A 14711-nucleotide genomic window follows, 5' to 3' on the forward strand; every position below is an offset into this window, starting at 1 on the left:
ATCAAAATGTAATGTAATAAATCCATGTCATCTAATAAACGTTCAACTGGAGTGCCATGCTCGCAAAAACTAACGGAAGTTCACAAAACTTAACATACATGATCAAAGTGGTTAACATAAGTACATTTAACTGACCTAAAACAAAGGTTTATAAAATAAGTGATTAAGCCTAAAATTAAGTTAAGAGACCAAATGTTGCATAAAGGCTAAAATAAAACAATAATAAATAAACCTGAGCAAAAATGGGGCATGACAGATCAAGATGATGACGTTGATGGTATTATTCAACGGTTTCGATTATGGAATCTATTAAAAAATTAAGATGATAGATTAATAATGGATTTATCAATCCTATAATTGAACAAACTCTCATATTAAATAATTCGTTGAACAAAAATATAGTAGTGGCATTCTTTTAAATAAATAATAATTAAATTTCATTAAAGTTTTAGATAAGTTCTAAAAGTTTTAGATGATTTATAATGTAATCTTTAATATTTTTTTTATTTATAAATTTAATAGTACACTATGTTCCAAAAATAGATACAAAATTATTAGTATAGACAATGTATCTAATTATTCGACTCCCGGCTGTGGTTAAATAATTTTTTATTATTAATATAGACAATGTATTTCCTACTTGTTAATGAAAAAGTGTATATTTAATGTGATTTTCATATTTTAAAAGATAAGATAAAATGTATATTTTCATTTTATAAGATAGAAATGAATTTGTATGTATAGAAGTTTGCTTTTGGTATCTATTTAGTTTATTATGTATAAAAAATTTTGTTTGAAAAAAGGATTAGGATTAGGAATCCGTATTAACTAAATAAAATTAGGGAAATGCTAACGAGTGCTCCAGGGGCACTCTTTAAGGCCTTAAAATAGCAAGTTTTTATTGATAATATGTGTATTAATTGCCTCGGAAATTGAAATTGTTAACTTTTCTATAGAATATATTCTTTAATTAGAATGCTTAAAGAGTGCCCCTGGGGCACTCGTTAGCATGACCCATAAAATTAACATAATCAGTGTATATTTCATTTACGAGATTGTTATATTTATCATAATACTTTTTTGCCCGAACTTTTTTCTTGGGCATATGACTTAAGAATTAATGTTTATTCGCTAATTGTACCTTAGTAATATTTTTGTATCATGATAAAAAAAAACTAGTTAGAAATCTAGTTTTGGTAGCGTTTAGAGTCCGAAATTCGGACGCATCACAACACAACAAACATTTTTATTAGAATCACATCTAATGCAAGTAAAAAATATATTCGAATTTGAATTTCTAAGCACGCATAATAGACATTGAAATCCGGACACACCCCTTTAAATGTAACATTTTTTTCTCCTTCTTAGATTTGATTTGAATGTGGTTTGATTTTGGAAAATTTGAGGGATTAGGGTTTATGCTTTAATGAGTTCTGAGCTGATACGCAAAAGTCCATATTTCAGAATGTAACACCCCAAAAATCTAGAATAATTATTTAATTAGATATTTAATTAATTTAGCGCGAATATGTGAGTCCTTATGAAGTATTTGATGCTTTGATGATGATATGTGATGTTTTGGTAATTTATGTGATGTTCATGTGTTTTATGAGGATTATTGAGAATTAAGAGTACTTTATAATAAATAGAATAATTAGTTTGGATTATTTTAATTAGTAAAATAGAATAATATTGGTGTTATAGATGATAAGGGAAAGATAGTAAATTCAAAGGGCTAAGTGAGGGCAAAAAGAGGAAAGCCATATTAAGGGTCCTAGGGGTAAAAAGAGAAAAGAGGGAAGAGAGACAATCATTCGATCATGAAAGTTGGGAGAAGCATGGAAGAGAGAAAAGCTAGGGCATAAAGAGGCAAGAGGAGCATAGGAGTCTCGGTAGAGCACGAAGAGGATTTGATATCAACCTATAATTCTAAGGTAAGGGGGGTTTATCTTGATTATTATAATTGATTTAAGTTTTGGATAATTGTAGGTTTTGGTTTGGGACTTTGATTCATGATGATAATGTGATGATGAGATGAAATTAATGAATCGGTAGCTTAGTGTTGCAATAGGTTAGTACCCATAATATAATAATAAGTTAGGTGATTGTTGTATGATGAAAACCTATTATCTATGATGAATTTGAGGCCTAGAGTATGCAGAAATCGCAGTATTTTGGAGTGGTTTGAGTACAGGAATTGCAACTGAACTTCTTTGTTCTGTCAGATTCTTCGGGCGAATCTCTATTCGCCAAGCGAATGGTTTAATAAAAATAGAGTTATCTACTGACTTCGTGCGCCGAGCGAATGAAGGGATTCGCCGTGCGAATAAGGTCTGAACCAGTGTTTTTTGTAAAGGCCGTAACTTGAGTTTCCAGACACCATTTGACACGTCGTTCAAAGCGTTGGGAAGCTAACACAATGAATTATACCCTAGTGGATTAAAATGAATCATAGGACATTATTTTATAGTACTTGTATTATAATGATATGATGATACTTTGTGACAATATAATAGTAAGTATGCTTTCTATTATGAAATTGAATTAACCATGTCTTGTCGTTACTTGACTTGTGTTCTATGATGTTTTGATGTTGTTGTGATGATATGTGTATTTATGAAGCATGTGATGAGGTATGATTAATATGTTGAATAATGATGCGTCATGACTAATCGTTGTCGTATTTTATGTGTTGTTAGGCATCATGCATTCATAGCATTTGTCAGGACGAATAGTCCAGTGGTGTTTTACATGATATTGATCCAGTGATGTATATATGACGATACGGTCCAGTGATGGAACAAATTTGACTATTTTTGGATTAAATGGATCCAAACATATTATATGAAAAACCACAATGTTCTAAGTGCCTCTGTGAGTGACATTTGCTCCTGGATCCTTAAAAGTATTCTAAATTTTAAGGCAAGAAATATGTGGGAACCAAGCCTGAAACAGTTGCAGCATCAAGAAGAAATTCAGTATAAGATGTGTTTATGAGGAACTGAAAGGTGAAAAAGCACAAGTGGAATGGAGGAAACTGTTTTATGCAAATTTGGCCAGGCCTAGGGCTTTATTCACCTTATGGATGGCATGCCATGGTCGATTGCCAATAAAAGACAGGCTATGTCGATTTGGCATGATAAACAATGACAACTGTCTGTTATGCATAGGAAAGGAAAGCCAAGAACACCTTTTCTTCTCTTGTGATAACCTAAGGCCTATCTGCCAGGAAATTCTTAATAGGATGGGAGTCATACATGTGCCTCAAGGATGGAAGGAAGAACTGTATGGACTATGAAAGCTAGCAATGGAAAAAATGGAAAAGTTGGACTTCTCAAAATGGCTTTTGCATAAACAATATATTCTTGTTGGCGCCATAGAAATGATACAATCTTTGGGAACAGTCAAAATACAAACATTACATCAGAGATTATAGAAAGTATTATATATAGATGTTGGACCAGACCCAACATGAGAGTACACATAGCTAATTTATTTTTGTAATAGTTTATGAGAAGTGAGGCTTGTTGGTAGGAGTTGTACCAGCTGGATCCCTTTTGCGATCGCCTTGTATCTTCTTGTTTTTTGGTTCAATCAATATATTGGTTTAAAAAAAAAATTAGAAACTTAAATCAAAATGTAATGTAATAAATTCATGTCATCTAATAAACATTTAACTAGAGTGTCATGCTTGCAAAAACTAACGGAAGTTCACAAAATTTAACATACATGATCAAAGTGGCTAACAGAAGTACACTTAAGGGACCTAAAACAAACGTTTATTAAATAAGTGATTGAATTGAAACCTAAAATTAAGTTAAAAGACCAAATGATGCACAAAGATATAGTAATAAAAATGTGGTATGACAGATCAAGATGGTGACGTTGGTGGTATTATTCAACGGTTGCGATCATGGAACCTATTAAAAAGTTAAGATGCTAGATTAGTAATATATCCTATAATTGAACCAACTCTCGTATCAAATAATTGGTTGAAAAAAAATATAGTAGTAACATTCTAATTTTTTAAATAAATTATAATTAGATTTCATTATAGCTGCTTACAAATAATTTTAATTACGTTCTAAAAGTTATAGATGATTTATAATGTAATATTTAATATTTTTTTATTTATAAATTTAATAGTACACTATGTTCCAAAAATAGATACGAAATTATTAGTTATCAAAAAAAAAAAAAATTTATGAATAAACTTGCAGAATAAATTAAAACAAAATATATAGCTCTCTATCAGAAAGCAAATAACCACAGTAGCACAATTGGAAAATTCAATTTGCAGAATTTCCGGGTTCGACTCCCGGCTGTGGTAATTTTTTTATTTATTAATATAGACAGTGTATTTCCTACTTGTTAATGAAAAAGTATATATTTAATGTGATTTTCATATTTTAAAAGATAAGATAAAATGTATATTTTCATTTCATAAGATAGAAATGAATTTGTATGTATGGAAGTTTGTTTTTGGTATCCAATTAATTTATTATGTATATAAGATTTTGTTTGAACGAAGGATTAGGGTTAGGATTCCATGTTAGCTAAATAAAATTAAAATAATCAGTGTATATTTCATTTGCGAGATTGTTATATTTATCATAATACTTTTTTGCCCGATCCTTTTACTTGGGCAATATGACTTAAGAATTAATGTTAATTGCTCAGTGTACCCTTAGTAATTTTTTCGTATCATGATAAAAAAACTAGTTAGAAATATAATTTTGGTAGCATTTAGAATTCGGAATTCGGACGCATCACAACACAACAAACATTTTTATTAGAATCACACCTAATGCAAGTGAAAAATATATCCGAATTTGAATCTCCAAGCACGCCTAATAGACATTGAAATCCGGACACACCATTTTAAATGTAACATTTTTTCTCCTTCTTAGATTTGATTTGAATGTGGTTTGATTTTGGAAAATTTGAGGGATTAGGGTTTATGCTTTAATGAGTTCTGAGCTGATACGCAAAAGTCCATATTTCAGAATCTTAACCCATATTACGGATAACAAAATCTGAATTGTTAATACATAGTTTCATCCTTGTTTGTCATTCTATTTGTAAATTTTTTAAGTGCACCCATATTGTGATTATGATATGGTTTGTCAAGTGTGATTATTGAAAAATGGCAGACAAATAACAAAGGTACAAACATAGTCGCTTATCTCTACATGCTTCAGTACATAAGAAGAAAGTTAGATACTCGCGAGTAGTTGGATAAACTTCCCATGCAACTCTCCTAAGTGTTTATTCAGTTACAAATATAAAAGATAAAACTCTAATACAACTTTATACTAAATTCGGCTGACTTATACTTGATGTGCAAAAATAGATTGTACAAAATACAAATACACAAAATCAACTAAAACTCTCCTATAGAGTAGATATTTTCTCTTAAGGTCTAAGTCTTCACAACGGATATTGCCTCCTTAAATAGTTACACAATGTCCAATTAGAAATCCTAATAGGTTTTGGAGTTGAAAGTGGGTGAACCTCTAAAAAGCGCATGATATCAATCTTCAATAATGTTGATTGTAAATTGTTCGGGATGAGTCAGAACATATGGCCAGCAACGACGGCGTGATCTTCGAGGATGATTGAGAAAAAAAGGGGTTGTATCTGCAAGGTACTCCGATGCCAAAGTAAGAAAGAGAACAAAGGTACCACAAAAAATATGAAGTTTTGGGCAAAGTTTTCATTACCTCGCCCTCTAGGTGTAAAAGGCTATTTTATATTGTTCTCTTTGGTGTTGGATACGACCAAACTATATTCATGGGCCTGGGTGTAATTACAAGGCCCAAAATATAGGAAACCGTTGATCAGGTCTTGGTACTTTCGGGCGAAAGAAACTAGTCGTTGGCGAGGACAGAAAACTAGCGTGCTCGGATAACTTTACGTTGTGGGGAAACCACTGCTTAGCCGTGCTCGGTAGATAGATAAAAGGGGAGACGTGTCCTTTACTTGCTCGATGGAGTGAGCCAATGCTTATTGGGCCGTTTCTCACTTATGAGTAGATTGGGCCAATTAAGATAATTTGGATAGTCTAGAACATAAGTTTTGATTGGTCTAATCTTTAATAAATTTGAATCTCTTAACTATAACAAATTCAATCTTTTTGAAAACAGATTCAGAATAAATCTTTCCTAAAACCAAAAACACTATATAACAATCATATATCTGATTTGGACATAAAGGAAAACAAATCTTAAAAGTGTAAGATATACTCCAATCAACTTGCGCGCCAAGAAACAGTCTGAGACATGATGTTTCACATAATGTCTGCACATAATGTCAGACATTATGTGTAACATGTTTCTTTCCACATATCTTTGTAAAGCCAATTGTGAATCTTGATTAAAAAAATCCCATAATATCTTTACCTGATATAATTAAGAATTCCAGACCTTCCAATAAAGGATTTTGAATAAAATCTCTACCAAAACACAATTGTGCTATGAATCATCTTTAAAGAAAAAGATGGAGATCTTCTTAGTAAATGCAAATACCAATTTGTCCTCAATAAATTTCAAGACATCTTGTTCAACATTTTGCCTATAAAAATAAGTCAAACCAAATGTAATAACATGTGTCTTTGCTTATTGTTATACGTATATAATTTACTCAAGCATATGGAAGAATAATGCATACTGAAATTTTGAGTGTATAAAGCATAAACACTTGAGAGACTTTGAGAGATAATACATAGAGATTGCGGTTAGAATAATATCATCAAGTGAAAATGCAAAAGATCTATCGAAATCTATGAAATTACAAAACTTGAGGTATTAGCAAGAGAGTATTACAATTGAGTAAGTGAACTATAAAACAATAAACCTAGGTTTTACTAAATTTGGCAAGTTGAAAATATTTTATTAGGTTGCTTGAAGACAAGTGACAAGTTAGGTTTTAGATTGTGATTAATCATCAATTTTATTAGTTTTATCTAAGTTTGGAGTCGTAAAATCTCTTCACTTTATTCCGATGAATATCATGTGTTTTATGGAGAAGTTGTTCGATTTTTTATTGAATAAAAGTATCGTAGTGGCATTCGAATTTTTTAAATAAATTGTAATTAGGTTTCATTAAGGCGGCTTATTATTAATTTTAAAGATTTTGTTAACGAGTGCCTTCAGAACACTCTTTAAGCATACTAAATAATAAAAAAAATCTTTATAAAGGTTAATATTTCAATTTTCAATCACTAAATACACGCATTTTTAAACAAATTTATCATTTTAATTACTTAAAGAGTGTCTCAAAAATACTGGTTAGCATTTCCCTAATTTTAATTAAGTTCTAAAATTTTTAGATGATTTATAATGTGATCTTTAATATTTCTTTTTTATTTATAAACTTAATAGTAGTACACTAGGTTCCAAAAATAGTTTCAAATTATTAGTTAAAACAAAACAATTATGAATAAACTTGCAGAGAAAATTAAAGAAAAAATATAGCTCTCTATCAAAAAGCAAATAACCGCAATAGTACAATTGGAAAATTCAATTTGCAGAATTTCCGGGTTCGAGACCCGGCTGCGGTAATTTTAATGTGACTTTCATTTTTTTTTAAAGATAAGATAAAATGTATATTTTCATTTCATAATATAGAAATTAATTTGTATGTATTGAACTTTGCTTTTGGTATTCATTTAATTTATTCTGTATATAAGATTTTGTTTGAATGATGGATTAGAATTCCATGTTAACTAAATAAAATGAAAATAATCAATCTTTTTTACGATATTTTTATATTTACCAGAATACTTTTTGGGCCGAACATTTTTCTTGGGCATATGATTTAAGAATTAGTGTTTAATTGTTCATTGTACTTTTAGGAGAATTTAACTTGCCACCTCCAAAATTATATTTGGCACCTTCTAATTTGTAAGAAATGACTCAAATGTTCAACCAAAATTCATTATCATATTTTTACAAATTTATGTGAAACACCGCATTTTTCAAATTTTAGGGCGATACCGAAAATTTGGCGAAAACAAGTAAGTTTTCGGTAGATTTTAAGAAATTTCTGATACTTTGTATCAGAAATTGTGAAATTTACGGTATCTTATACCGGAAATTTTAAAATTTCTGGTATTTTGTACCAGAAATTTTGAAATTTACAGTATCTTTATAAAGTTATAAAAATACCGGAAAATTTTGAAATTTCCAATACAATGTCCCGTACCGGAAACTTTGAAATTTCCAATATTTTTATATTTAAAAAAAAAAGCTATTTTGCTTATATTTTTAATTTTTTCAATGAGGACTAGAGGCAGAGATGGTACTGTTGCGGATCAGGCCATTGATAGAGCCGATGCTCGTGTTCGGGCGGCTGCTGATGAGGCTAGTACCTCAGTGTTACGTGCTGGACGCGTTCCTCCGATCGGTTCTAACCGGAAACGGAGGGCTGAGCAGGCTGAAAGGGGGTTCCGCGCACCTCGCCGCCGGGGTGGTAGAACATCCACTATTGTGGACGAGCAGGTGGATCAGGATGAGGTTAATGAGGCAGCGGTGTCCGTTGCTGAGGAGACGGTGGTTGTTGCTGAGGAGCGAGTTGTTGCTGAGGAGGAGGTTGTTAAGGAGAAGATGCATAGAGTTAAGAGGCCGGTGGTTGAGGAAGGGGTTTCTGAGGAGCGGGTGGTGCATGATACGGACACCACCACATGTGCATCTACGGAGCCATCAGTACACACTGATGGAGCTTTTCTAGGAGGACCTTCTGACATATCCGTTTTGACAGGATATGATGACCATATCGCTTATAGGATATGGCAGGGCGAGGTATGTAACATTGCTTAAGTGCTTGTTTTTTATTATACAATTTTTTGTTACAGGAGCGTCTAGTGTTGAAGCTCACTTCTCACGGGTCGAAGTTGAAGAACTTCCCCGAGAGACCGATGCCTGAGTAGGTGGCAAGGATAGTTCGAGACTTCCATTTGATGGACTTTGCTGGATATTCCTAACGATGTCGGGCGCCCCTCTATTATCAGCTTTTGTTGAGAGATGACACCCGGAGACATCATCCTTCCATCTTTCATTCAGGGAGATGACGAAAACACTTCTCAACAAGTTGTTGCTTCAGAAGTCGCAAGCGTCTCCAAGATGTTGCTGCTCCAGATCAGAATTAAAGGCTACATCATATACAAGCTGTCACGTCAAGATCAGATGTCAAAGATATGTTCGTCAAAAGAGTTGTTGCTCATTACTCTGAAGACATAGTCAAAAATCAGCTGATAAGGATTCAATCTGAAATACATTGTAGTCAATGACTCTTGCTCAGATATCTAGATGTGTTCCTCAAATATGTTGTTGCACTATTATCTGAAGACATTATTCTATTCTGAAAGGACTGAAACACAATAGCTTGTATTGCTCGTGTTGTCCCACTATCAAATTAGTTATCTCTTCAGATACATACTTGATCTAGGAAGATCTGCGTCGTACTTCAGAAAGATTGCTGTCATTATTTTCTGAAAGACAAAGTTCTGCTCCTATTGAGTTATGATGTTCTTATGCTACCCCAACAAAGTAGTTTCTGAACTAATCATCAGATACATCATCAAAAGAACAAAGAAAAGAAAGTGAGCTTTTCCAAGCTTATTACTTCAGAATCAAAAGTACATCATTTGAAGATAAGAACAAGAAAATTTCTCATGAAGATTCAGTACAACGATTTGCTCAACAAATCACAAATATCAAGACGTTCATATTATTTAAAAGTCGTCTTCCATGCCATTACATCAAAACTGCAAGAAACAAGGATAAGGAAGTAACATGTTCTTACATCCAACATCTACACTTATATCCGTTGGAAAGTAACCGCTGGCTTTGAAGAAAAGACTCTTCTATCCTCTCAACATATTTTTCTCTGAACACTATAAATAAAGATCAAGACTTCAAGATAAGTGTTTCTTGCTCACTGGGAAGTGAACAGCCAAAGGTGCTGGTTGGCACTGCAAGAAGCCAAAGCTAAGGATTGCTACTATACAAGCCGAAGATGCTTTAAGTGCAAATTCCAAAAGCTAAAGAGGACGCTCGTCGCAAATACTAAAACTGCAATGCTACAACAATGTGAAGAAGCCAAAGCTCAATCATTGAAGATCAAGAAGCTGAAGTCGAAAGACAAAGAAAAAAAGAAGAAGATTACTACAAGATGCATATCAACAAATATAAAAAACATCTTTGTAGAACATTGTAAAAGCAAGGAGCTTTTGCTCATATATTTCTCAACACTTTTGTGTTGCTTGTACTTAAACATTTGTGTAATATGCTTTCAAGAAGCAACCTTGTAAACACAATGTTAATCAATTTCTATTGATTGTTCCTTGAGTGACTAGTCTTAGTCTGTATACTCAAGAAGATGGTGACAGTTTGTCATCATGGGAAATCTTCTTTAAGGGACCAGTTGGGTCATAATTCTTAAAGGAGTCGTTGATCATTATATCTCTAAAGGAACCAGTTGGGTCAGAATTTTTAAGGGATCACTAACAGGTTGATCAACGTATTTGGGAAAATAATCTTCTTTAGGGAACCAATTGGGTCAGAATTCTTAAAGAAATCATTGATTGTCATATCTCTTTGGGGACCAGTTGGGTCAGAATTCTTAAGAGATCACTAACAGGATTGATCAACGTTTTGTTGTTAGTCATCGGGAGCTGGCCCGTAGAATTGTAGTCATTTATATGATTAGTGGATTAAGTCTTTTTCTAAGGAAAAATCACCTTGGCGGGTGGACATGACTAACCTTTTCTAAGTGGAACCTAGATAAATAAATGTGTCATCTTTATATTTCTTGCATGCGTCAATGTTTATCTAAATGAATATTTTTCTAAGAAGGGCAAAGTTTAGAAAACCCAATCCAAACCCCCCTTTTCTCTACCTTCATTATAAGTGAATTAACTCTCTCTATTTGACAGTAGCGTCGTATCGTTTGCAGGTAAACCCTAGCACCCATTTTTTCTCTTCTTATTTGTCATTAGTCGTGATTCTTGTTCTTCATGCATAAATTATTATTCTTCTTCCATCTTCTTGTTAGATAGTTCCCGATTATATCTTTTGTTGCATCTTGTTGAATGTTCTCATTTTTTTAGATTTGTCTTCACAACCTTAATAGGAATAAAGTACAAGAATTATGAAGCTATGTTGAAAACTTCATCCACCTTGTATTTCTTCTTCATAGCTTCACAAACAATATGAACTTCATACTTTATTACAGTTCCACGACTTTATATGTATATCCATTTATGATGTAAGTTGTTAGTGTTTTTATTTTGTTACATGTATTTGTTGTTGAAAATTAAGTTTGCGGTTTCACATCTTGATTACTTTCATGGTGTTTGTAGGACTCAAAACAAGAACAATACATTGTTAAGTCACAAGAAAAGTAAATGAAGAAACAACAACAACAAACTTCATCTAGTTTGAGAAACCATGTGAAGAAATATAAGAATTATGAAGCTGTTGTGTAAACTTATTACTCCTTATATTTCTTTTTCATAGCTTCACAACCTAGATGAACCTCATAATTAATTCTTGTTCCACGCACGATTAGTTTCAATAAGAGGTGAGTCTCGGAAACATTTTATAATATCTAGTTCTGTTGTATGATGTTGTTTTGTTGATAACTGCTTTTGTATGTTGTTGTTGATTAATGTTCTTAGAGCAAGAAGCTTAGGTTAAATTTATTATATTCTATGTAGATTGTTTTTTTCACTAACCCCCACTTAAAATACATTAATTAAAATTGACATAGATACTTATAATCTGCAAATTAAGTTGTATGTGAAAACCAACTTATATCAATCGATGTTTTTCGAAATGCTTGTGTCTTATCTTTAATTTCATGCTATTTTATATATAGAATATGATATAATGACTTGGCTTCTTAGATGCATCGCTATCTTCAATTATAGTTAAATTTCAATAACAACAATTAATTGGATAATCTGCCTCATCATCAACACTTATCATCGCAATTTTTTATAATGATCTATCATCATAAAAATTACGATGATAAGTGATGATGACGAGGCAGATTATCCAATGCCTTGTTGTTATTGAAATTTAACTATAATCGAAGATAGCGATGTATCAAAGGAGTTAGACAAATAAATCGTAGTCTATATGTAAAAGAGCATGAAATGAACGATGAGACACATGCAATCAGAAAACAATGGTTTGTTTAAGTTGGTTTTCAAGAATAGTTAATTTTTCAGATTATAGACTTCTTCATCAATTTGAATGCTTGTATTTCTTTAGTGAGGTGTTTGGAAAAACAAGCAATTTACATACTATATTATAAACTCTGAGTACTTTCAATAACGGTTATCTATTGTAACTGTGATCAAAAGTAATTATGTTTTAAATTATTTGCTGCTTCTGGGTTTCGAACTCAGTACCTACGTGTATATATCACAACGGTTTATGAGAATAACTGTTGTGATATGTGGCGTGCACCCTGTCTTACAATATCTATTGTAACCTACGTGTATATTATTATTTTTTTTAAATAAAACAACGGTCACATGTACCCGCGGTTTTTTTATCGTACGTGGTGAAAGCTTAGTCATAAAAAGCGTTATTTATTGTAGTGAGTGATGCTGAGGATAGAAAATTCGCAGTTGGTTATGTGTTTATGTTAGGTGGTGCACCAGTTGCTTGGAGCTCAAGAAAAGAACCAGTAGTAGCACTGTCATCATGTGAAGCAGAGTACATACTTGCGTCTCTCTATGCATGTCAAGCAACATGGATGGTGAATTTGGTCGAAGAGATTATAATGAAGAATCATTGAGCTATTACCATGAAGATCGACAACAAGTCTGCTATCAATCTGGTAAAGAATCCGATAGCACATGGAAGAAGCAAGCACATTGAAATGAGATTCCATTTTCATCAAGAGCAAGTAGCAAATTGGAAGCTGAACTCGGAACACTGCATAACTGAGAATCAGATTGCAAAACATCATAATGACGAAGGGTGTGCAAGTCGAACTATTCAAGAAATTGAGAACTATGATGAATGTAGATAGCTTAGACATAATGAATTAGGTACTATGTTGAAAGTGTAATTCTTTGTGTCAAAGCAAGTAATTCGACATAGTCTATTTTTGTCAAAATCCTTGTGTCGAACGAAGCTGTTGAAATGTTGATGCTTCATTTAAACTTAACATTTGTTTGTATGTTTTAGCTGAGTTAGTTAGTTACTTAGAGATTGCTTGATGTATGCAATCTCAAGTATAAATAAGAAGGTACCATATCATTTGTAAAGTGTGGAGAAAAAGTTGAATAAAATTTCAGTTTTGAAGGTAGAGAGAAACTCTATAGAATTCTTCTTCTTCGCGTTTTCTTCCAATTTTTAATTTCTCTTTTCTTCCCTTATTCATCTTTCTTTCTTCTCAAATTTCCATGCAGTGTGAATCATCTTACAACCAATGTGTGATTGATTTATTTGAGTGAAGAGTGAAGAACAAGAGAAGAAATTAATAAAATTGATTCTTATTCATTAAAATTAATTCAAATTAGCTTTAAAATTGAAATTTAATTCCAACAAATTGCATATATATTTTAAAGAAGCACAACAACTTTTGTAAATTATTTGTACTAACGACAAATTAATTATACTATTCATGCTTTAACAAGGGTGTCTATTTTGTATGTTCTTTAAAGTAATTTTCATCAGAATGACGTAAATTACTTTAAAATTATATTTTTAATTTTGTATTTATATTTGTTGCTCTAAAAGTAACTTGAAGAGTATAAAATGAATACTATGACATGAATATTATATAAGAAGGGATATAAATACCAACCCTTTAACTAAATGAATAAGGCTCTTCAAATATTGAGAATATATATATATATATATATATATATATATATATATATATATATATATATATATATATATATATATATATATATATATATATATATATATATATATATATATATATATATATATATATATATATATATATATATATATATATATATATATATATATATATATATATATATATATATATATATATATCAGAGCGAATAGGTTCGTTTGTTTTAATTTTTAAAAAAATTAATTTAAATAGGTTCTAAAAAAAATTGTTTTCAATATTTTATCTTCTTGCAATGATTTTATTGAGCATCCAAGTTAGAAAAATTGAGTAAATTTAAAATTATTTTGAATATTTTTTTCATACAAATTATTTAAATTATATATTTTTGAAAAATTATTTAAATTATACAATATATCAATTTTTTTTAATTTATTAAAAATAATTTTGACTATATTTAAAAAAATCATAAAAATCAATTTTCAAAATATATAAAAAAAATCAAAGTTTTTTAAAATTAAGTAGCACAAGCATTTTAAAATGTTATGGTCGGCATTTCAAATTCATATGCCAAAACAAAAACAATTAAAAAATATATAAATATTTTTAAAGTAGACAAAATCAATTCAATGCAATCTGCAAGTACTCTGTCCAAAAGTCCAAACCAAAATTAGCATCCAAAAAATGGCAGAACATGACTTTGTCATAAGAACAATATATTTAAATCAACAAAAATGAAATGATTATACAAATTAACAAAAATACAAACATTATATCAGTAGTTGTCTGCGTACTTTTCACCATTGCATGCAAATAAAAGAAAAGAAAAATAATGACAAATGTCAAAAGCTGTTATAACGTCA

This window comes from Vicia villosa, linkage group LG7 (genome assembly GCF_029867415.1).
Source record: "Vicia villosa cultivar HV-30 ecotype Madison, WI linkage group LG7, Vvil1.0, whole genome shotgun sequence".
Classification (NCBI taxonomy): Eukaryota; Viridiplantae; Streptophyta; class Magnoliopsida; order Fabales; family Fabaceae; genus Vicia; species Vicia villosa.